The sequence below is a fragment of the Lonchura striata genome, chromosome 4 (assembly GCF_050655825.1).
Source record: "Lonchura striata isolate lonStrDom1 chromosome 4, ASM5065582v1, whole genome shotgun sequence".
NCBI classification, from domain to species: Eukaryota; Metazoa; Chordata; class Aves; order Passeriformes; family Estrildidae; genus Lonchura; species Lonchura striata.
In genome coordinates this window covers 12,327,837-12,353,043 of record NC_140706.1, presented here as the reverse complement: position 1 = coordinate 12,353,043, position 25,207 = coordinate 12,327,837, and the positions used below count along the sequence as shown (strand labels likewise).

The following is a 25,207-nucleotide window of genomic DNA, read 5'->3' as shown; positions in this document are numbered from 1 at the left end:
ATTAGGACACCCATCTCTGTCGTTCTTGTGGGAAAGTGGTCATGATTAACACCAGAAAATGGCAGAGGAATAGGATACAAGAGATGAGTGCTAACTCATGTACCTGAAGAAAAAATCTTGGTATGATATTTTTTATATAAATACAGATATATCCTAAGTTTCTGGTCAGCAATATTCAAAGGTAATCCCTAAAAGGATGCACAGCGATAGGTGCTCATTCCCTTCCTTGCAATTTGCTGCAATTAAGGCTATAGTTTAATGGTCATTTTAAGCCAATGCAAACCTTAAAAAGAAGTAATTCTGCCCCTACTTTAAGCCAGCACAGCTGTGGTAAATGAAAAGGGAGAACAAATTCAAGCTAAAAGTGAGGCATTTTCCTTTCTCTGTATCATTAACATTTATTACTTTCTCTCTGAGCCAATTCTTCTTGTAATTGGTAAAATGCTGGAGCCAGCACAAAGGAGAGTTTGGCAGAGAAAAAGAAGCTGGGTATGGCAGGGGAGGAGGGAAAACTCTTCTCATCATAGTGTTGATTTCCAAAACTTTTATAAAATTAAGTCCTAAACCATATCAGCAGCCACTTACAGCTTTTTCATCCAGTTCTGCCTACTAAACATGGAAAGACACTTTAAAGTCTTACAGCTCATACAGGCTTTTTTTTTTAATTTAAAAACTCATAGTCCAGTAAATGTGATCATTTTTCTATCTTTATAAATACCATATTGATCTAGCTGAAGGTATAAAATTAGACAAAAATTATAAGAAATACATTTAATCATACTTTACAACTTGTTGCAAAGAGACCCAAGGACCAATTTTGACATGATTTTGATTTTACATACAGTTCCTACCTAACATATGGCACTTTCTGTTCATCATTCTTGTTTGATGGAAGAGATTAAGACCATTTGACTTACTTCCTCTTCCAAAACACTGCTAACAGCTGTGTCCTCAACCCTTTACATCTGCAATAAATGGATGCATTTGGCAAATGGACTTTTAAATCATATCAAGTGGATAGATCATTTCAAGAATTCCCACTGTTATCAGTTCCTAGAAACACTACGTAGATTTCTAGAAAGAGGAGAGATTAAAGAAAGAGGAACAATGTAATTTGTTTGGGCATTAGATGATATTTTCAGAGAATCATAGACTAGGCTGACGTGGGAGGGACCCATCAGGATATTGAGTTTAACTCCTGGGTTCACAGAGGATATCCCCAAGAGTCACACCGTGTGCCCCAGAGCACTGTCCAAACACGTCCTGAGCTCTGTCGAGCTGCTGCTGTGACCCCTTCCCTGGGGAGCTGTTCCAGTGCCCAGCCTCCCTCTGGGTGAAAACCTTTCCCTGATACGCAATCTAAACCCCCCGACACAACTTCAGTTCATTCCCTGGGGTCCTGTCAGTGTTACTAGAGAGAAGAGATCAGTGTCTACCCCTCCCCTTCCCCTCACAGGGAGCTGTATCTGCAGTGGGGTCTCCCCTCAGCCTCCTCCAGCCTGACCAGACCAAGGGACCCCAGCCCCTCCTCACAGCTTCCCCTCAAGGCCGTTCACCATCCCCACTGCCCTCCTCTGTCCGTGTTCTGCACATATTGTTGGATTTTCCAATACCAGCATGACCTTCATAGAGTAATGCAAAAGAAAACTAACAGGAAGCAGTAGTATGACTTGGTAAGATACATCATAAGGACAGGAATGGATGGATTCTAGGGCCAAGTAGTATAACCCAAAAGAAGACAAGTTGCGTCTCAAAAATTAACTTGTTTTTTTCATCCTTCTGAAACATGGCAGACAGATGAAGGAATTCAGAATGATGATGATCAAACACACTGAGGGGTGCAGACCTTTCAGTCAGTAGTTCAGCAACGATGTGTTGGGAGCTACAGAATGATGACATCATGCTACAAAGGTAACACATAAAATGCTAAGCCATTTACATATTTTGTTTGCTGCTCTTTTTGGCACTCATATATAGTCAAAATGTGGCAAACCCCAGATGCAGGAAAGAAATTATGATGTCTGGCTTCAGATCAGAAGGCTGAAGGATAGCTTCATCAAAACTATATTACATTAATATACTATTTAAAGAGATACTATGCTATTGTACATACTTCTTTCTTACCTAACAAACCCATGACTCTCTGCTGAGAGTCCAAGACACAACTGGATCCAGTTGGTCACTGAACCCAAACAACCTTCACCAGAATCCAATCCAGCAATCACTGCAGGTAAACAACTTCCATACCACATTCCACGTGGGGAAAACAAAGGAGCAGAGATAAAGATTGTTTTCTCTTCTTCTCTCTGTGCTTCTCCTGAGAGACAGAATTATGTCTCTCTGTCCAGAGAATGTGAATGTCACACTCATACTTTTACATAAATCAGAATTCTATGTCCATGCTGTAACCTTGTTGTTCTTTTCCTGCTCTCTGGCCCAACAAAGTCACCATAATCTGGGAATTTTAACAAAGAATATCCATCTTGGTTTCAAGTGAAGGGAAGACAAACTGATATTCAGGCCACAATCCAAGCACACCCACTGACCCAGTATATTTACAAATATTACATAACCTGAAGTCAGAAAATAAGATGAAGTAACAAAGACCCCGAGATAATTTCAACAGCTATCTTAGCAATAAACTTAGAGATACAGATACATGCACATTATTTAAATCTAGGTGATCTTGAGAGAGAGAAATAAATAAAATGAATTACATTTATTTCACACTAAAAAATGTTGCATGTAAGTGCTTCAGTTCAGTGTAATTCTAATTATACCATCAAGAGCAAGAAACACACGAAACAGTCAGCAAAAAGCATTAGAGAAGAGCATTGTTTCACAGCAAGGACTATTTTGAACTAGAGAAACAAAACACAAAGCAAGGCAGCTGCCACCTGGATTTTACCTGAATATTTTCACTTTCCCTGCCTAGAAAGAATTTGCATATTAGCCAATAATACAAAAAATGATACATAGTGAGCATGCCAAGACTTCCAAGAAATAGAAATTACTGCCCATAAACAGTAAATCTGCTGCATTTAGTAACCACCAAGGGCATGAAACAGCAATTCAATGCAGCTCATCTGCACATTCTTCCGCCTGAGAAATTGCAGACAGAAATACAGCGCTGTGGCTGCTGGTCTTACAAGTGACTTTCTTACAGCTTCTGTACACATTTTCTAACTTAAATATGAAACTTGTGACTTTACAACCCTATTACTAATCCATGTGTCACATTTCAAGCAAATACTATACTCTAAATAATTTCAAGTGTAAATTAGATAAATTGACTGCTGATAGAAAGTATTTTTATAGTAAGACCTGCAAAATATCCTGTTAATAAGATATTCTCCCAGACTATAGAGGGTAATTTGTGTTCATTCACCTACTTCAAAATAAAAATTGTTTAGCAATAATTTTGTTATTACGGTACCTACTTCTAGAGCATCAATCAAAGTATTAAATATACACCCAAATATACTAAGAACATCAATTACTGTGTGAGTTGGAAAGCAATCAATTTCAAAGTTTATCTAGACAATGTAGTTTACTTACACCATTAACAATTATTACAACTTGAAATTCCATAAATTCAAGGAGAACCTAGCTGAAAATATGACTGCTTCTCACATAAACACACTGTCTTTATTTAGGGATCAAAAACACAACTGTGAAAATACTTTAAGTCTTGTCCAGATGAAAAAAACCCAAACTAAGCTGGTATAGATAAAAAGCTCAAGGAGACACAGACTCAAACTAGCAAAGCCACATCTTATTAAAGCAGATGTCACATGTCTACAATACTTTTAACACATGCTAGAACATACTCAATGTATTATCACATTTATTGCCTTGATAACAAAGCTAGAATTAATAGTACAGGGTAGTCCTTGTTCAAAAGAACTAAAATTCAAGAGGAGGCAACAGAAGTATCAGCTGTATTTTCAGGTGCAATCTGGGAAGTTTTTCTAGGAAGCTAACAAAAAGCAAAAATTGTCTAAAATTTACTGGCTAACTAGAATTTCTTCCCAAATGCTGCTCTGTGCCTGGCAAAATAATACAAATAAAGCAAAAATAATGAAATCTATTTTAAATAAAATGTGTTTGTAAAAAAAGTTATTTGAAAATAAAACTTTTCCATTTTTCAGGTTTCCTTTTTTTTTCCTTATGGCAGAGGACTAAAAAAGAATTTTAAAGCAAATGGAAACAGAATGTGTTCCAATAACCAAGTATATTTGTTTCCTACAAGTCTTTAAAAAACATCACATTTTCTCCAGTATTGATCTTGGACACTGGATTTAGGAGAGTTCTTCTGAAAATACCTTATACCAAGCTGCACCCAAGTACATCAAGCTTGGTCTCAAGTAACTAAATTCTCATTGTGATTCAGCAGAAAGGCATATTTTCTTATAACATTGTTCCATATCTAACCTTCCTTCTACCAAAAAACCCCTGAGGTACACCAAAAATATTGCCCTTTCTTTTTACATTTCTTATGCATGCCATAAAACAATTTTATTTCTCTATTTAGAAGACTGTCATAAAAATAGTGAGATGTTTCTAAAGGAAATACTCCTGTGAGAATTTGGTCTATTCCACAGATACCATGTATGATTTCCACAGCTGCTAGTCTTTCAAATAAAGACTTAAGGCCAATAAATAATTTTCTTTTCATTAGCAAATGAAGAGAATGATATTAATTACTTTATGTTCTCACTAACTTATTAATGTAAGCAATCTGTTTAGGATGCAATAATATATAAAACCCAAGAGAATTTACTTGCAGCAGTAAATTAAAAGAAGGACTGAGATTCCCAGCTACTCACAGATTTGGATTTTTAGAAATAAATTTACTACTATGACTTGAATTTATAACTGGACTGTACTTGGTGGACATGGCATAACCTTATCAGACTTGTCCATGTTTATCTGAGAAAAAAAAATTCAACTGGAATTATGAATATGAATTATGCTCATCATGTCCTCAGCTACGACTCCCACTCATTTTAAGCCATGCTCTGTTCTAGATGCACAAGCACCTTCAGCAGATGTGGCACTGACCACACTTGGGAGAACAGAACTTTAGCTCTGGCGTGCCCCCACACACTCACAGATAAAATGCAAGGCTACTCTAAGAAATGCAGCTCATGCTGTAACAGAGAAGCTGAAGAGCTCAGCACTGTGAAATGCAGCCCTGCTCAAAAACATAGACTGGTTTGGGTTGGAAGGGACCATAAAGATCATTTCTACCCTGTGCCATGGGCAGGGACACCTTCACTGAACTGGGTTATTCAGAGCCCCAGCAGAATGAACTTCACACTGCCAACTAAAGGTTTTTTAAGATCAAAATGTTAAATCAAGGCACTGATAAGAACCTTTTCAATCTATGTGACTGCTATGTATAACCACTAACATATACAGGTCCATCTCAATGAACACACACAAATATGCATCCTGCCAACTGTATTAAAAAATGTCATTTTTGACTCCAGGTCAAAGTAAGCCCCAACAAAGAAATTGATTAAGATGTTTAAAACCTACCTGAACTCTAATGTTAGAAAAAGGGCATTTGTGGGGTTTTTTTTGCGTGTTTTTTCCAACCTTTTGAATGAAAACCAAAAATGACAATAATGTCCCTAGGAAATTGTGCTTAAAAACAATAATAGAAGTATAGTGAAGCAATATGAAATAAAAATAATATTCCACATCTCACTAAGGAACACTGCTTCTATAAACTGTGTCATGAATTTCTAATTCTAATGTAAATCTAAAAGTTAAAAAAAAAGAGGCCAAGGGAATCTATTTATTCCTATAGAATGAATACATTTCCTTTACTCTCCTTGTGATGGCGATATAATGCAAAATTATGTATTTTATAGATTTTTATAACTAACATCATCTCTACTTTTCCTGAAATACCCTTCAAGATCATATCCTAAATCAGGAAAAGTAAGTAATTCCTTTTTATAACTTGATTAAGATACAATAGATCAGTGGAAATTAGTGATGTACATATTTCAAGTTTATTCCAGTCTGACTTGTTCATTAGTATTTTCATTTTTAAAAAACCCACCCCACCCTATATAATGGCAATACATTCACACTGAATTCCACTGAAGATGGAATCTTATGTTTTGGTTCTCTTGTTTTAAACATAGCACTGAAAAGGTGGAAAAATCAGACTACTGCTGCCAGTCAACATAGATTTCATGGCAGCCACATATTAGATTAAACTACAGAACTATATTTAACCCAAGAAGATAGGGTCCCATTTATGTAATCCTACTTTAGGAGCTTCTCATGAGTTAGTGCAGCCTAACCCAGATATGCCTGCCAGTAAGTTCCCTGCTCTTTCATGTCAACTCAATGATGAGAGTACAATTTCATTGTAAAAATTGCTGCATAGCATGAACAGTACTCTTGTTAAATATGGCAATCATCAATATACTCAGTAACCTAAAAATAAACTTCTGCCTAATTTATTTATAACACGGACTCTTTATTTGTATTATATTTGCTGTATAACTATAGTGTTACTAAAGAAGATTCCTAAGCCAGGGGAATATGCAGTCAATGGAATTAGGTAAGTAAAAAGATTGGTGAGTTCTTTGACACTAGAGCATTCACTAGAGAGAGCAGATGCCTGCATTTACAAGTCAATGAACACATGAAGAAATTACTGAGAGATGCTTTAGGACTCCAATTATACGTTAAGCGAGTTATTATCACAGTGGCCTCTTTTTCCCTTGAAAATCTATTGGCAAGGATGCTCATCCATCTCAGAAAGGTCTTCATCTTTCAGATCATCCTCTGAGAGTTGTGCTTCCCCAGCTGAGGGTCCTGCATCCCACCACCTGCCCGGCAGGCACATATGGCACGTGGGGATCCACAGGGCCGGGGCGAGCGCCGCTCACGCAGCCACACCTGCCAGCTGATCAAAAGTGGCATTAATGAAATGCTAAAAGCAGTTTAGCTCACTCCTGCATGCTGAAAGACAGCTCTAGTGACAAAAGGTGTACGGGAAGAGCACCACATGAAGATTACAGATGGGAAAAGGAGCAGGGAAAAGGGTGAAGCTGCTCAGAACATGCTTTCTGACCCAAGTCATCTATTGTAAACACCCTGCCAAATACAACCATACTGCTGCTTGAAAGCAAGCACAATATTAAATGCAAAACTGTGATGTAAGAAACAAGGACAGGAAAAATATTACTAAAAGCAGAAGAAATTGTTAAGAATTCATCATTACAATTTATCATTGCATCACACAACTTCAGTTCCTGTAGTTTACAGATTTGGCTGTGTTTAAAGGGTCCTTCACGTGAAGTTCATGTCTACAAATGATTCCAACACGAAAAATGTATATTTATAAAAATAGTTTGAATTTCAGTGTCACTAGTTGCTTTCTCTACACTGTGTCTGCTGATACTCCATATACAGGAAAAGCACTAAAAAGGCAGCTCAAAGAGATGCCATTTCTGAACATCACATTTTCTCTGGGGCACTCAGATGTCTTTCTCTGTTACTGTATCAGGTCCACAGATTTCAAGATTCAGAGCAGAGCAACCATACTAGGCATGGAAACATGGCATTCCCAAAACCACACAAGGCCAATAGACCATAAACATGGTATCTTAGCTTCAAATATTAATTATTTCCCTGCAAAGCTAAAGCTTTTTTTTTTCCAGTGTGAAGTGCTTTTACTAATTTAGCTCTTCACAAAGGAAATACAGACGTGACTCAAAGATAAACTGTTTACATTAATTTTACTCAAATATTTTTTTAGAAAACTGATGACAGGAAAACAACAAACAGTGGCCTCCAATCTAGCAGTAATTTTGTCCTTGGCTTGGCTGTCCACATGAAATACATTGATCCTAATGCAGCTCTCTCTCTGGGAGAGGGAGATGTGAACCCTCCACCAACCAATGGCCCGGTCATTCAGATGAAGTGCAGAAAAGGGGCCAGGCACTGAACCATCTCACAAGCAGCTACATCTTTGTGTACATCATATTCTGCACAATGAGGGGAAAGATTGGGAAGGGAATGTCTAAAAGTTAATTTTCTATGAACGCGGCTTCTGTAAACGAAAAGATTGATTTTTAGCATTCTTTAGCATTAGCTCAAGAAGACTAATCTGTATGTCCAAGAAGAAAACAATACAATTAGTAGAAAACCTGCCATTAAACAATGACTCAGCATGCTGAATGAGTCTCAAGCTCTGAATAAAGTATTTATAACATATTCAAAATTTAGAAGGGTGGTTGCACTCACTCAAAGAGAAAAAGTATTAGTGATCCAAGTAGTAAGCTAACTGAGAGCAAAAATAAGTAGTTTGCTATTTAAAGAAATAAGAAAAGATTACTTTTCTTAATGTAAGGGCAATTCAGAAAAAATAATTTTTACAAGAACACTGTAAATACTCTGGAAATTTAAAGTCATCCAACATGACATGCTCTTGAAGTAAAAAGCAGATACTGAATTCAGAAAGATAATTTCCATGCTTAGCACCAGTAAAATATATTATAAAATATATTTCTTCAGCATTATAAAGGTAAATTTGAATCTGATTACTAACATTTATTATTACAAATGCATAAGATAAAGACATATGAATATTCATGAAAATGTCTTACACAAATGCAAGATGATCTATGCAGACTGAAATACTTATTCTATCCTACAAAGAAAGATAATCTCAATGGAAGAAAAGAAGCAATTATGTAAAAATGAAATGCAGAATGAAACATACCGGAAAGAGCTGAAATTCAAGTTACACAGGAGGCTTAGGTGCTTCATGAATAAAGAAGGAAGAAAACCTCAATAAGTGAGAAATCATGTTATGAAGAAAAAAGATGTGTAAAAACTAGGTATACAATAATATGCAGATTATGGTACAGTGATATGAAACATCAGCTTATAAATTCTACTTATCAGAAATAGAATTACTTTTGGCCAGGTTAGAAAATCCAAAGCTGAGCTCCAGCTTACAGATCAACACTGTGAATTGTGGCATCTTCCTACTGGCTCAGTATCTTGTCCAGAAGTATGACCAAGGAATTTATTGCTTTCCTGACATGTGGATAGGCAGAACAATAACTAAACAACCATCAGTTTTGAGTACACTGCTTTCTGCCTTATCAGGGACAGGACGATAGTTTTGTCTCCTTGACATATTTCCATAGCCAGCACTCCAAACACAGACGCAGGAAATCAAATTCCCTTGGCATTAAAAGATGAAATAAATCTCAGCACAGAGACTATTATTCCCCACATACATGCTCAGGAACAGAAGTAGAGTCAAATTCTGATCCAACTGGCAGATTGTCTCTTTGCTAGCTGCAGTGATGTAGACATCAATTGTGAATTGTATTGCTCAGCATCACTACAGAATACGCAAGGCAAAAATCACTCAAATATACAAGTCTGACCACATACTGCAGGTTAAGGCCCTTGTGAAACCCAATGTTCTTAGAAATTGTAGTAAAAAAATTGATTGTTTACATGATTTTCAACACAAGCACCACAGCAAACTACTACCAAACCAGAGAAAGAAACAAAATTTAATGGAAATTCTTAAGTAATGAAGCTTTGATATTTAATTTATTTGCTTGAAACTATGAATTGCCAAAAACAAAACACTGTTTTAACCTGACAGTCCCATTGAGACCAACATTGCATACTGCACTAAACTGTTTATTAGCAAAAACACTACTAACAGGATGCAAAAAAGATAATGCCAACACAGAGCTGCCTTTGAACCTCTGCTTGGCCTGGTTATAGGATAAAGCTTCATTTTCACACCTGCATAGGTAGTACCCAGTCTAGTTTGAAGCCCAGATGACAGAACCAAGGGTTCACAGTCTTTACTACCACTCTATAGCTCTACAAGTCAGGATTTCCTGCAACTCATCTCCAACATTCCTCTTGGACTGAGATGTTTATTACTTTGTGTTTATTTAAACAGCATTTAAGTCTTCAGCCACCATTTCTCCAACATCTTGCTCACCTAAGTCAAACAACCCTGGATACCACAATGCAGAATATTAGTTAACCAGAGAATCAGAAAATATACTGCTCCAATGTATAATCTTCGTACAGCACAAAAGATGGTGCTGGGACATGCTTTAAAATATTTGAAAAAAATAAGTATTCCTTAATCAATGGGATTATGTCTCTGCAAAGGGGTGTCAAGCTAGAATACATCTGGTCTTGTTTAACTGGCTGTAAGTCAAAAGGATAGAAGTGGCCAAAGAAAGGAGACCAGGAACAACCCAGGGGATCTGCAGTCAGAATGGTGAGTGCATATGCAGGACCACACTCCAAAGGGAATGATTTTTGCTGTCAGTGAGTCATAAGATCTCAGTGGAGCACACTTAAAATATTTACCTGAAAGAAAATAGGAAAAAAATCCAGAACTACTTGACAGTTTTTAATAGAGGAGAAATTATTAACAGTCATAGAAGCCTTGCTCAGGAATTTTAACACGTGTTTCAAGCCATCTCTCTGCTCTTGATGTTTTGTTTGACCAATCTAGTACAATTTTATGTGTCACCCCAGAAGTGTTACAAGACAGAGCTCTAGGGTACCACAGATCTCTAAGCTGATATCCAGCTAAAGCACATGTGGAGGACAGGCCTGCAGTTGACTACAACAGATTAAGGTCAGGTTGACTCTGACCTCTCCCAAATTTATGTTAAAATGAAATGTTTCTCATCTCTGTAACAGTGCCTTTTATAAAGCCAAAAAGTGAGGTCTTTTTTCCTCTGGAGTTGCATATATGTTCTTTGCACAGCAAGTTACAATGAGGACAGCAATGACCACAATCCCGCACCAATGGTGTTTGCATGCAGCACCTTCAGCCACCTAAATCAATGTGACATGCAGCATTTCCACCAAACACCTTGGAGCCAAGCACAGTTTTTAAAGCCACAGCAAAAACTAACAACAAAGTTCTCAAAACATTAAGAAAGACAATCTGATATGTTATTTACAGAAAGTTAAAACCTATTTGGCAAAAATAGGTAAGAGCTTTGCACCCAATGCACACCATCTGAAGATTTCCAAACTTATGTAGGTCTGCTGAGAGCTACCAAAGCACAAGCATTATTATCTCTGCTTATGTGCTCCATGCAACATGGAAACTGTAGACCAGTCTCAAAACTGACTCTTCATTTATTGAGTAGGCAGGAGCACCCACCACCTGCACAACTCACTGCAGCCTTGCACCAAACACTCGCTTCCAAATATCCAGCTGGAAGCTCACAGGTTTGCAGTGAACTGATAAACCAGCACTCCCAGGGCAATAGTTACTGCCTTCTTTATTGCTTTAGCCTTCCCACTGGCAACAATGAGGGAAACACTGCATGTACAGACTGTGAGACCTCCCCTACTTCAAAGGCAGAGCCATTTCTTGTCATCCAAAACCTACTAGGGACTGGGATGTAGTCATATACTCCCTGTCCTGCACCCAAAGTGTCAGCCTATCAAGAATCTATAGCAATTATCAACACAGGCAAAACCACATAGCCAGCAACTGTGGTCTGCCAGGTTAGCACACAGATCTCCTCCATGACCAGTCAACAACTCTAAGTTGAGAAACAAAGAATTTTTGCTTGTGCATCTCCAGTGCCTTTCACATTGTCTCCTGGAAAACATCCAGGTCCGAGGTCTGCCACCAATTAGAACAGACTCAAACAGAGAGCACACACAGTTGGAAGTCAAATGCATCAGTGGATGATGAATACAGCTCCTGAACACTGAAGCCTACTGAAAAATGCCAAGAAATAAATTCTAGGGCAGTTCAAATGAAAGGGCTTGGCACATAAATTGAAAACAAAACTAAGGACAACCAATGAAGTCCTAACAACACAGGTATGGATGATACAAAGCTTTGTTACATGGATGCTCACAGGTAGGTTTAATGAGTCTCAGAACTACAATACAACCTGATTATATTTATCGACATTGTAATTAATAAGTGTACTGTGTTAGTTTTACACTAATACAGAGAGTTAGCAGCACAGAAGAAAGTCTTTGCATTTCTTCAATCACTGAAGTTTTCTTCTGTGGCTCCAAAGTCACATTTGTCTACTAAAATCCTTGGGATACATACAAGCATATAGTCCCACTTTTCAGGGCAGGATTCATCAGTCTGAAACACCTGCAGCATGAGCCATGCTAAAAGCTGGGGAAAAAATTCCAAACCTTAGACTTCTGATTATTTACTGCTGATTAAATAATGATACATATGTAATCAAAGCCCCAAAACTGTAGAAGCTCTTCTCATGCCCAGAGGTCAGGGCCACAATGAGTGTAACTCCTACTGTCAACCTCTCTGCCTAGACTGGGTGTTATTTACATCCAGTGCTAATTCAGAACTCATGCAATAAAGGTGATGAATGTCTGGATGATGGATCCATGTCATACAGACTGTAGCTGAGATCAGAATCAAATGAGTCAGTATCAAGAGGGTTCTTACTTTTCTACTTTAAAATCTACAGCCTTTGCAAGGGAGAAGCCATGACAGCATTTCTATCACCCACAGGGTGGGGTGCATCCCAGGCACTATGAAACAGGAAAAAGAAAAAATGCTTTGTGCAATTCAAAAACCCCAAAAGTAAGAGTTTCATATTGCACAGCTTCATTGTTAAAGACAGTATCTCAGATTTTATGATTCCTTCCACATAAAAAAACCACAAATTATATCAGAAAACAGAATGACATGGCTTAATCTGTGCAGAACATGTACTCCTCCATCACGACACAACAAAATAAGAACATGTAGCATTTTGACATCAACAAAGCTGCCTACACAGACACCCACTCTTTCTTATTTTCTCTGCAGCATATTTTTTTAACTCACTCATTTCCTTCTGCATCTTTCTCACCATTCTTGACTTACCTACTCCCCATACAGTTTCTTCAGACTTGTTTTCACATGAAGATTGACCATGGAAATAGTACTCCCTTACAGACAGATCAGAATACAGCATTCATTTTAATTTTTCCTTCTCCTGCTGTATATACAAAAAAAAAATAATTTCCTTGAGAAACAGAGACGTTATTCCAGAGTATCTGAGATAACTAGAGCAGGAGAGTTATTCCACAGTGCTAGGCTTCATGCTGTGATAGATTCACACATTTGGTCCCACCTCCCAGTAAGGAGCTGGCACTTACAGCATTCCAGTGCAGCACCATTGAATTTTTCCAGCTCCCTTAGTCCATATGCAAGTTACAGCTGATTATAGCAGCTGAAGCAGCAATGCATTTTTGCATCAGATGTGCAAAGGCTAGACATACTGAACTGGGTATAAAAGAGCAAACATGCAGTATGTACTGGGGGGGGGGGTGGTCTGCAGATTAGAATTATAATTCTTGACAGTCGTGATATTTACAGCTCTGCTTTACTCATTTTATACTTACAGATCTAAATCTTAAGAAATGCACTGTATTTATTACCTCAAGTGATAGGGAACACATCCCTCTAAAGGTTTTAGATCCTTCTCTGCTTTATGTAAGGAAACAGTAAATAATTTGAATCCTGTGTTGGCTTTTGTGCTATTTGAAGGATTAGCCTCTCCTCAGTTCCTGGAAAATACATATATTAAGTACACTAAGTGCTGCAATTAGAGCTTAAACACTGTTTAAATCAGACACATCTTCAACACAACCCCTTGTAAAGCATAATTTATCATTATTATGTAATTATGTTAAAGTGCTAGTATGCAGGAATCTTCTATTTCACTTGGTTCATTAGATAGCCTGATGAAGCAGATTTATCTATATATTAATTCTTGGAGTATTTTCTAAGTACACACAAAATTCTCAGTATTTAAACTTTTACTCTTGAAAACCACAGCTTTTTTAACCAATTCCTAATGGCTCACTAAATAGACTTAATAAATCTAGTTCAGATATACCTAATCATGGCTATGGTTACAGTTCCCTTTTTGATGCAGAAGTAGGCATCTGCTTTTTAGACTACACATAATCTAGTAAAGGCTAAGGTGAAAAGATGGAGGGAAAAGTACAAAAAATTCTACATATTTCAGGCTTTCTTACACAGTGGAGAGTAGCAAAAAAATTAAATCTGCAAGCAATAATATATACACAAAATGTTTGTTATTGACACAAAGACGGGGTTGATAGTTAGCTGAATGCAGGAAAGCTTTGCAATTTTGCTGCAAGAGGTAGTAATAGCTCCAAACTCCTGGCTGGTCAAATATAGAAGCTAAAATATTATGAGAAATTTCAGCATATGATGGCAATCTGCAAAAAAAAAAAATCAAAATCCAAACAAAGCCAGACAAAACCCAAAATAAACAAACAAAAAAAATCCTGTCACCAAACCAAACTAGAAAACATTAATAGAGGGATATAATGAGTTTAAAAGGATATAGTGAGTTGTCAGGAACAAAATAGTCCAAAAGATTCATTTTTCAAGCTGACTCATTGTAAAGAATACAAGTTCATGCCATTTATCAGTGAGATTTGACCAAAAATAAATAAAAGAAAAAAGGCTCATGTAACCTCTGCAAGCACATATGTGTTAAGTTCTGGAACAGGAGATTTATCTTCTAGACTTCAACCATTTCACACATATAGTTTGGAATTGTCCAACAAATGCAAAAATTAGTCATAGGTGACTCAGTTGCAGCAGAAGCATTTAAGGCTCCTTTCCGTAGGACGCCAGGCTACAGCAAATGTAATTTAAGTTTTTAGTAAGAGCTTGTAATTTTACTAAAAAACTCAGGATTACCAGAACAGACAGTAAGTGTTGGGGCACAGCATCCCATCCTCCTTCCCATCCTACATAGCAGAGGCCAAAGCCTCATGCAGAAGCTAATAGGATGATTACCTTGAGAAGGATTACGGTGCACAGAGAAGCTGAAGTCTGTCTTTGTGTGAGAAATAAGTCCATCATCCTTACTGGTCAGCTGAACTATTTTCTTTGCCATAGTTCAGATACATTATCAATTGTCTTCCTTAAAATGAGTGCTTCTCAAAGAACATAGATGTAAGAAGTTGGGATAAAATGTATTTGCAGATATTTGCATTTTTTTAAGAACTAGGGAGTCCAGAAAATGTTTCAAGAGGAAAAAGTAATTAATTATTTTACAAGAAATAAAAGTCTGCCACACTAAATTAGCAGAGTATAATTATAATATAGTCTATATCTAACAAGCTTAGCAATAAATGATTGAGCCATGATCTGTTCTATGATTGGTGGAAATGCCAAGATGTGACTCAGGTAGATCAACATCAGGTAAAAACACTGTGAAAGTACTGCTTTCCACCTTGATATGGAAAACAAAAGTCTGTTCTTGGGGTTTCATTTCTCATTTCTAAGCAATTTAGAGAAAGAGCACCTCCCAACACACTCTCTCCATTCTGACAGGATTCAGAGAGTGCAGAAAGGAAGCAGTTACTCCAAAAGCAAGGAAGTATTTTTATCTTATGGATTCAAACAGAATGAGAACGCAAACAGAATGAGTAAAACCTTCACCCTAGAAACATGTCCTGATTAGACTCAGGGTAGACACACATCACATCACCACAAGTATTTACAAACATGGATAATAAGCTTGTTCAGAGAATTAGCAGTTCACAAGAAAACAAGGCTTGTATCTTTGGGTGGTAGTTCAAATGCAAGCTAGTGAGAAGAAACACAAAATATTAGACACCTTTTGCACAAACAGAAGCCTTACAGAGCAATAAATAAAAAGCTACCAGATGCTGGATACTGCTCTGGATAGAAAGCAGAAAAAGAAAAGAAAATATCAGCCTCATAATCACTGATATTTTGGAAAGTCTTAGTAAAATAGTCTACTTTAGTTAGATAAGATGTTCCTTGTTCTGACTTTTGAAGAAGAGGAATAAAATAATTTTGGAAGAATCCACAGAGGATTGTTCTGCAATGGTTTGCTCTTACTCTCATCATACAAACAATAATAATAATAACAACAATAGTAGCACCTCAGTTTCAATTGCACCAACATACCACTTGGCTCACCTCACCTTAAAATAAATCAATAATGTTAGGATTAAATTTTAGTGTGTTATACACACAGGGAAAAAACAAAAAAATCGCCTCCTCACCTGCACAGCAAAGTCAAAGCAATCAGATAGGCAGACAATGATCACAATGAAGGCTGAAAACTATGCTGACCATAGCCAAAGGGACAGCATTTATTGAGGTTACACCCAGGAAGCCAAGCATTTCATCTGCAGCACATGCTGAGCATCAGTGCTAAATCAAAACTGAAACTGCAAAATGCAGCTCTGTGACTCTACTGACACTTCCTTCCTGGATGGAAAGGTAACAGCTATCACAGGGGCTACTCAAAGCTTTCAATCATAATGTCCTGTCAAATTCAAGTTAAATTTAAATGGACTACGAAATATGAAAAAAACATACCTTCTGAAACAGCTCTCATTTCGCTTAATGTCAAGGTAGGGTGCTAGATAATGAGCAACATGGGCTAAGAGTGAGAAGAAAACCAAACAGAAACCTTCAAAGAGTTAGGAGAGACATCTTGATCCTCCTATAGTTGTGGCTACATTCCACATTTAGTAGGGAACAAGTAAGAAACACATAAACAAATACATTTAATATAAATAGCTCCTCTCTTAATTTTATACTCATTACAGAATGCCAGCTTGCAGATATATAGGTTTTTAAAAACATCTGCAAGAAACAAATTAATTAACATTAACATCAAAGTTCTCTTATTATCAAAACAAAACAAAGATGTCCTTCAGCCATCTTCCACTAAAAACAAAGTCAAAGCAAAGAAAACCAGTGCTGACTGTGCTTTTTAAGGATGATATAACTACTGTAAAAAAGTCTATTCATTACTTCTAAACATTTCACAGTTTAAGTGATTTATGATTCAATTTCACTTTCACCTCCAGAAGCTGGTTTCACTCATTGGGTTATTCAGCATGTTAACAGGAAAGCACCAAAACAACTTCATGTATATATATGTTTATGTTTTTAGAAAATGTGCATTAGGTAACCCTCTCTTAAAACCAAGGATATTAAGATAAATTAGAAATTGCCACTCTGTATCTTTGTCTTCATCAACATGTAATTTCCCATTGTGAACAAGATACAAGTTTCTGTGAACTAACAGAACAAAAATAAACTAAAGAAATTCCCACTGTATTCCTCACTATATCAAGCACCTTATCCACTCCTGTCCAACTTAGCAGCTCCAGGTGGGAGCCTAGATGGAAAAGAAAGAATGCATCAAATCCAAAGGTAGCTGTGGAATTAAATGCCAGATCTATGAGCTTGGATTGTATTGGGAGAAAAAGGGGAAGACCTCACCCACCACTGCACATGGCAGAAGCTTCTCTTCAGCTGCCATTCTTATTAGACAAACAATGTGATGAAATATTGCAAGTAAGGAAGTAACTAACCAAGTTTTAATGATTTCTAAAAAAGACCTACAAAAGCATTCCATCTACCCAAGACAAAGTTCTATGATCTACAATAATGTGCAAAGGATGGAAGTATTGTGGGAAAAAAAAATGAATGAAAAATTAGTTTAAGCTACTACAGTGGTTCCATCTTGCCTCACTGACAATGAATCTGCATCACTTTGATTGAACTACTATAGATTTTTCCCTATTACTGAAGTTAGGGCTGATAGTTTGCTAAAATTTTCTATTTTAAAAAACCTTAGCAAAAACTAAACAGAAGAAACAAAATTTGCATGCAACAGTAAAACTTCCCAAGATGGAAAAAAACCCACTTTTTTAGATCATTAACTCAAGATATTTTATTTTTGTAACATGAGAAAACAATGACCATGAAATGGAATTTCCTTGCACTAAGTACCCTAAATTAACAATTGTTCTAAATATGCATTTTTTTAAAATGAGAAACAAGAGATGGAATGTGTTTGTGCATATCAGTACACAAAGCTGCAATTAAGGCTTTGTCTATATTCTGAATATTGTGCCTTCAAAATGAAGCAGAACAGTTAATGAAGTTTGAGAGAAAAAACATCAGGATTACAGACAAGGACATGAGGAAGGGTTTGATGTTCCCTTTGATTGATGGCAAAGCAACTTTGGTTCAAAATTAAGAAATAGAGATGCAATAATCAGTTGTACCTGACCAAATATCCTCTTACACAGAGGCAGCATGCAACCAACTTTGCTTTTATATGAAGGGACAATCTAATTTCACATTCTTCAGTATTTTCAGCAACCTGACACATATTTATGCCAGCTCCATCTGGCCTTGCACAACCCACAAATACAACCCAGGCCCATTTCTTTCTTTATATACTTGCTGCTCCTACATCTCCCATCTTCTATCATAATCCAACCAAAATGTTCTACAATAAAAAAAATCTATACATGGAAGTAACTACAAACATTTGCTGCTGACAAATTATATTTAAAGGCAGAAACTGACAGCAGAGCTGGGATGAACTGCAACAAAGATGGTGCTGTGGACATAAATGTACTAACTATGGAAAACAAAACATGAGCTTGAATGAGAGGGACCTCTAAGAGTAGAATCTTAAGAAACGTCTGCTCCATCACTGTGTCTTGGAATTAGCATTTTAATAGAGCACATCTCTTTCAGTTCAAGCCTCATTTATACCTCAGATTCAACACATGGCTTCTTTTGAGGATATTTCCAACTCTTGCATTCCCATAACAACAATCTAAGACACTAAAGGAGCACTCATTTAAGTGGAGAGCAAGCATTGCTCAGAGCAGAGCATTTCCAAAAAGCAGATGAAAATAAAAAGCCTCTATCTACATGCAGGAGAACTTAAATATGTTAGGCAAATCTCCACACCAATGGCCTCTGGTACTTGTGTCTCATCCTGCAGCAGACAAACCCCAGTACCTCAATGAAGGAGTCCCAGGGATGGCCTCCTTGAACTTGTAGAGCACCTCTCCCAGCAATGGTCTCTCCACCCATAAGAAGAATCACCTCTTCCACAAGTTCCAAGATTCTTGGCCCTTCTGTTTAAATGTCAAAAATATCTATTCAAAGATTAGATTTGTATTAACAACCTATATGCACCCATCCAGAAAAAAAAAGCTCAAACCTCAAAAGAACCCACACTACCTCAGGTGCACAAAACAAAGTCATCCCAGTGAACCAAGAAGTAGAAACAGAGCAGAGACAGAAAACAAATGTTCTATGCCATACACAGTATCCCAGTTTGTATCACAGTAACTAATTTTAGCATTATTAACAAAAAGGCATGTGTTTTTTCAATGCAGAACAAAAACACCATGTCAAAAGATAATTAAGGCAAAATTTAAAGGTCTTTAGAAAAACCTTCCTGCCTAAATGCACCATGAATTAGTGTGTCTAACAATCACAAAACACTTATTTTCAGCACGTTTTGGAAAACCAACACAAAGATATTCACCCTTTGCCATATAAAACCTGAAAGTGAAGCTGGCATCTCACAAGATGAAACACAGCAGACCCTAATAAGCATTACAGAATCCAACTCCTGCATAAATATATAGGCACATCAAGCTTACTGTCAGTGAGACCAACCATGTAAGAAGAGACATTACTGTCTATACATGATGGGTTCTAAGCACAGGGCAGGGATCCCACTGAGCAATAAAAATCTCTGAATGAAGTGATTCATTCCTTCCCCTCTACAAAATTTCTTTTCTTTCTTCTTCTAATAATGCTATTAATTTTTAAATAAATACAGTCAGTTATAATTAACATCATTTCTTAGGGTTGTTTTGATTAAGCAGTGTATTGCATGGAAGTCATTAGTAAGGCTAGTAAATATATAAATACCTAACAAAAATAATTCTTACTAGTTAGTTAAGCCTGTGTTCATCCTCTCTAATTTAGAGATCCTGCAAATCTACAGTGACTTGCAGGCCTAGCCACTGCTTTAAGAGCTGACGGAAAGAACTTTTTTTAAAATTTCACCCATCCACTAGAACAAACCAGTCTTGATGGGAAACCAAGAGAGAAAAATTACAGTGTGTGCAGGTACTCCTCTGATCCAGTGATCTGTTCTGTAGTGTTGCCATAGAAAATAGAAGGGAAACCTCCAATTAGGGACGAGGTCACATTTAAGCAGAGATATTATGTAAATATCAGCCAGCCAGCACGCTGCAAAAAAAAAAAAAAAGGCCTCATCCTGCCAGCACTCCAAGGGCAGGCCTCGGTTCGCTCCTGGACAGCCGTGGCAGCAGGAGCCGGCTCGCAGGAGCAGGTGCCGGCCCGGAGGCTGCCCGGGGACCCCCGGCACCGCAGGTACAGCCCGGGAGGGGGGCGGGCGCAGAGCCGGGATGCTCCGGGATGCTCCGGGATGCTCCGGACCGCCACGCCGCCGTGCCGCGGGTACCGACGGGGCTGGGGAGCACAGGAGCCCCCGGCGCTCTCCCGGCCCCTCCGCGGCCGCGCCCCCGCCCGCCGATGGCTGCGGGGGAGCTGCGGGAGGGCGGGGGCCGGCAGCGGACCGGCGAGCGGCCCCTCGGCGGCCCGGAGCCGCCAGCCCCGCCTGGGGACAGGCGGCCCCTGCCCCGCCAAGGACCGGCCCCCTTCCCGGGGCTTCCTCGCCCGTAGGTCACCGGCACGGACGGGCGAGCGGAGAGGGGCACAGCCTCGCCCCGCCCCGGGATGCACTTTTTTTCCCTTAGGCACCTCGCACGACCAAAGTCTCCAAGAGCGGCAGCATCCTCCCTCCATCCATTCATCCATCCATCCATCCATCCCTCCAGCCGTCCGTCCTCCCTCCCCTGCCACCCCGTGTCCGCGCCGCCCCCGCATCACCCACGCGTGCCCGCCGCCACTCACCCACTCCGCGGCCGGCGACGGCGGCAGGGCCCGGCCAAGCCCTGGCCCGCTCCTTGCCCGGGGGGATCCGCCGGCGCGATGCGGACAGAGCGGCGGCGAAGCACCGCCCGGCAGCCGCACCTCGCTGCCGGCGCCGGGTCCCTCCCAGCTGTCACCGGCGGCCCGCCCTCGGGGGCGGCGGCGGCCGGGCCCTCCCGCGGCCCCGCCCCGCGCCCGCCGCCGCTCGGGCGCTCGGCAGCGCGGGCTCCGCGGGCTCCGCGGGCTCCGCACGGGCTCCGCACGGGCTCCGCACGGGCTCCGCACGGGCTCCGCACCGGCTCCGCGGGCTCCGCACGGGCTCCGCACCGGCTCCGCGGGCTCCGCGCCGGCTCCGTGCGGGCTCCGCACCGGCTCCGCGGGCTCCGGGAGAGCCGCCCCGCACGGGGCCGGGCGCTGTGCGCGCCGCGGGGACCGGGTCCCCTCGCTCGGCCCCGCTAAAGCAGGTGCCCGCACGTCCGGCGCAGAGTGCCGAGGGGATGGACCCATTTAATTTTTTTATGTCACACAAGAATTAGACACGGAGTTGTCGGATCAGCTCAGCTGCCGGACGCCTGTAAATCCTGATGCCATTTAAAACCTCGTTCTTCGGTCAGAATGGAAGAGAATACCAGCTTGAAGCTCCCGGGCCCAGGCTTTGCTGTGGGTTTCAAACCAGACTGACTCCTCCGAACATCGGCTGTGAACGCGCCTTTACTAAATGCTGTTCGTGATTGTATTTCTGCTGATCCAGATTCAGTGATGACCCAGTGAATGCAGCAGAAATGTGTTTCTGTGAGCCAAGCACCAAGAACCTCCGGGATTGAGAACGGTCATGACAACTGGCTCAGTGTTATATTGATGGCTTATGCAGTATTTGTGTAAATTGGCCCCAAATCAAGGAGAGAAAAAAAAAAAAAAAAAAAAAGCCTTACCACTCCATTTCTTTTGCTGTTGTTGTTGCTGCTGCTGTAGTGATAAGTTTGTACTTAGTTTAAAATGACTATAGGAAAATAGATTTGAAACAGGAATCACAATATACAAAAAACATGCATCAGCCTCAGAACATGCTCAAAGAAGTAGCTTGATGGACTTCAGCAGAGACACAGCTCAGGGCAGCATCACAGGCACAGAAATTTGAGAAAGGACCACTTCAGTATTGTAAATAAAACTAACTCTATTGATGGCCACACTGAATGATTAAATTCCAAATTGGAATGCACTTTTTAACAGAACCACCTTTTGAGACTAAAAGGGAATATGCATTGCTGGGCAGTGTGAAGCAACACTTAAATCTCTTTCCAAAGGGAGGCATTTCAAACAAGACCTAAAGGAATTATTGTAGCCAGAATAACTCCAAAAGTTCCTTTTCTGTAAGAGAAAATGATGCTTTTGATTTTAAAATCAATACAAATTGAATGTCCCAGTTGGTGTTAATTACTTCATATAGTTATTTTTTTCCATTTTCTAAGAAAATTTCAGGTATAAATGTTTGATACTTAGATATTGAAAAACTGCCAGCACATTTATTAGCGGGTGTTCCAAGACTGTATTAATGAAACCAGAATAAGCAGCTTGTTATCCTTTAACTGCTTTCTAACTGTTATTCATAAGAGTAGGTGTCTGGGGCCTTAGTTCTGGCCCTGATCAGGGAGAGAGGAAATTGGAGCTCATATATAATATATACATGGCATTATATTAGTGTTCAAGGATGCCGTGTTGTGTTCTGAAAAAAGGCAGGATGTTCTGTACAGGATTTGCTTGTAATGGGTTGGTGCATAAGGTTGTTACATGCAAAATATCTCCTTATTGAATAATTTTCACTTGAAATTACTTGAAAATAAAGAAGAAAGTATAGTTTATATTTTAGCTAGCACTTTGTTTCTTAGTATCTTTCATTAATAGAAATGTTTCAGCTTTTTTTTTTTAATGAACATAAATTTGATTTCATTTAAAAGAAACATGATTATCCTGTCTGCACAGATACATTATCTTCCTGTCATGGCTCTAATACCTGCTGTTCCATTCAGCTGGAGGGCAACTATCACTCCATGAAAAATAAAGCATTCTTTTGAGAGCTTGGACTTTGATACCCACTAATATCTAGAAGCTGAGGGACCCACTGTGCTGCACAGATTTACTGTAAAGATGGTCCCATCCCCAAAGAGCTGGTGCTGTTAGTGGCCATGGAATAGCCAACAGACTGGCTATTAGGTGAAAGTAAAGATTTATAATCTGGCCTGGTTTTTGTTTGCCTGTTTATTTACAGCAGAAAACTACTGGGTCAAGCCCAAGTCCACACTGGAATTCAGTGGGTCAGCCAAAAATTAATCCCAGCAACTGTAGTGTCCCTGCTGATGTGGGAAACTTCTGAACAACACAAACAGAGTGTGAAGCTGTGAAATACAGAAGATTCTGCAAAGGAAGAGAGGTATTTTGCCCAGGTGTCCGCTGATTTATTGCTCCTATTGTTTGGCTACTGTGTCACCAGCTTCCTACCTTTGCTATTAGTGGCAGGTAAAGCAGTATGGGATCTGAAAAGTGGTATGTGAGACATCAACAAGAAAATACGTAGCTCTGTTCTGAATTCCTTAAAAATCAATGCAAATTCTTCATTTGGTTCAGGAGGAATAAATGAAGTAACACTTTAAAAATGCCCTAAAAACCTTCTGGTAACCTTATGACTATGCAATTTAGGATTAGAAGCACTTTGACTTTATTGCACTCATGCTGCAGTGACTATATTAAATAGAAAGCAAAATAAAATTTCAAGGACAGGCCATAATTGAAAAGTTAATTCATTTTTAATATTGATATTCTCATTTTAAAGAGCTTTAAGCCTGCAGACTAGCAGAAGAATATCCTTGGTCTGAATTTGCCTTTTAATCCTAATAAAATCTCTTATAAACAGAGGTGCTGCTCCTATTCAGTAAAAACTCGAAGTGTGAGAAGTTTTTAAAGCTTCACTTCTTTTTGTAATGCCTTAAGCTTTTACATTCTTTTATTAAAAAAATAAAAATCCTGGAGCCCATTTGAAACTGATTTACGCAGAGGGGACCAGCCTATTTGCTGCTGTAAATGTAAAAGTGGTGCATTGATTATTTTTTTTATGATTGTTGTTGTTATTATTGTTAATATTATCAATACTGTTTGGAAATCAGAAATACACACTCAAAAAACAGGGGGTTTTGAGTGTGGATTTTTTTCCCATTGAAAATGGGAAAAAAAAAATTTCCCATTGAAATGCAGCCATCTGCAGGCAGTTATACAATAGTGCATAGCAACAGTACAACAATTATGTACAATATATAGCTATATTTAAAACTTCTTACAGCACTGATTATTATGAATGTTAATATTGCTCAGGAGAAGCAAGAGAAAATTTCTTTTAGGAGGAACCTTGAGTGACTATAATTATGCACTTTAAAGGATTTGGGTGTGCTCTTTTATGGGAATGATTTTTCTAGAAAAGTTGGATTCAAGACATCTCCTTCAGAAAGCCTGGGAGAATTGGAGTCATTGAAATGGAATGAGGTTTATTCTTCTAAGTTATTGTGGCATTGTGAAACTTGCAGGGGATTTGCATTTAAAGCAGTCATGTTTTAACATTAATTTAAGATTTTTTAAGGAACACTATTTTCGGATTCAAGCTTGCTGGAAAGAGCTGGCCTGATTTTCTGTACTTGGGATGTGTTTTGCTCAGAGAGCTGGCTGCTGAGTGTCTGTGTATGGGATGCCTGGGCTCCCTCTCTGCATTGTGGGTGAATCTCTGGCAAGGCTACCTTGGCCCTGGAGCAGAGGTGCCTTTTACACACACCAAGAGAATCTGTCTTTGCTCTGCAATTGTGTACAAAAATCATAGTGGCACCAACATATGCCAAAAAAAAAAATCACCTAGCATGCTGCTGACTTTCATAACACAGGATGTGTGTGTGCTGTACCAAAGGGGAAGTGGTGCTGGCATGTACAGCTTGGAAAGTGGGACCAATAAAGGTTTGGCCAAGGTCAGAACCTGCCCACACCCGCCAAGAGTTGTGTACATCATATAAATTCTTTCAACAACACATCATCAGAACCTAATATTCTTTTACAAATGGTCAAAACACTGATATGACAAGTTGCAGTGTATCTTCTTGGAGATGTTCTCCTGCCTTTCTCATTCTAGTGCTGGGTTCTGCTTATATGGATGATGGCATAATATCCAAAAATATCAAGTGTTACAAACTCCTGCTTTTAATGGGGAATAAATACACAGATATAAATAGTGAACTAAGGAAGTAGAGTGCAATTAAGAGTTGAAATCTGTAGTTTAACAATCATAAGTTGTGGTTCTGTATTTACTGGATAGATTGTACAATATTCCTTTTTTGTGTG

At 39.0% G+C, this 25,207-nt stretch overlaps 1 protein-coding gene across 2 annotated transcripts in view; it reads right to left on the bottom strand.

The window, feature by feature from the left end:
- The window catches only part of JAKMIP1 (janus kinase and microtubule interacting protein 1), a 144,069-nt gene extending 123,113 nt beyond the window's left edge, over positions 1–20,956 (bottom strand). Inside the window, exons 1-2 of one of the 2 annotated variants that reach the window (XM_085577668.1) lie at positions 16,105–16,390; positions 12,908–13,022 (exon numbers count right to left, since the gene is read on the bottom strand). The gene's annotated coding sequence lies outside the window, so the exon portion shown is untranslated. Of the gene's footprint in view, positions 1–12,907; positions 13,023–16,104; positions 16,391–20,818 lie in introns of those variants that run through there. The other variant, XM_077782752.2, reaches the window with a different exon arrangement.
- Between the last annotated feature and the right edge of the window lie 4,251 nt (positions 20,957–25,207).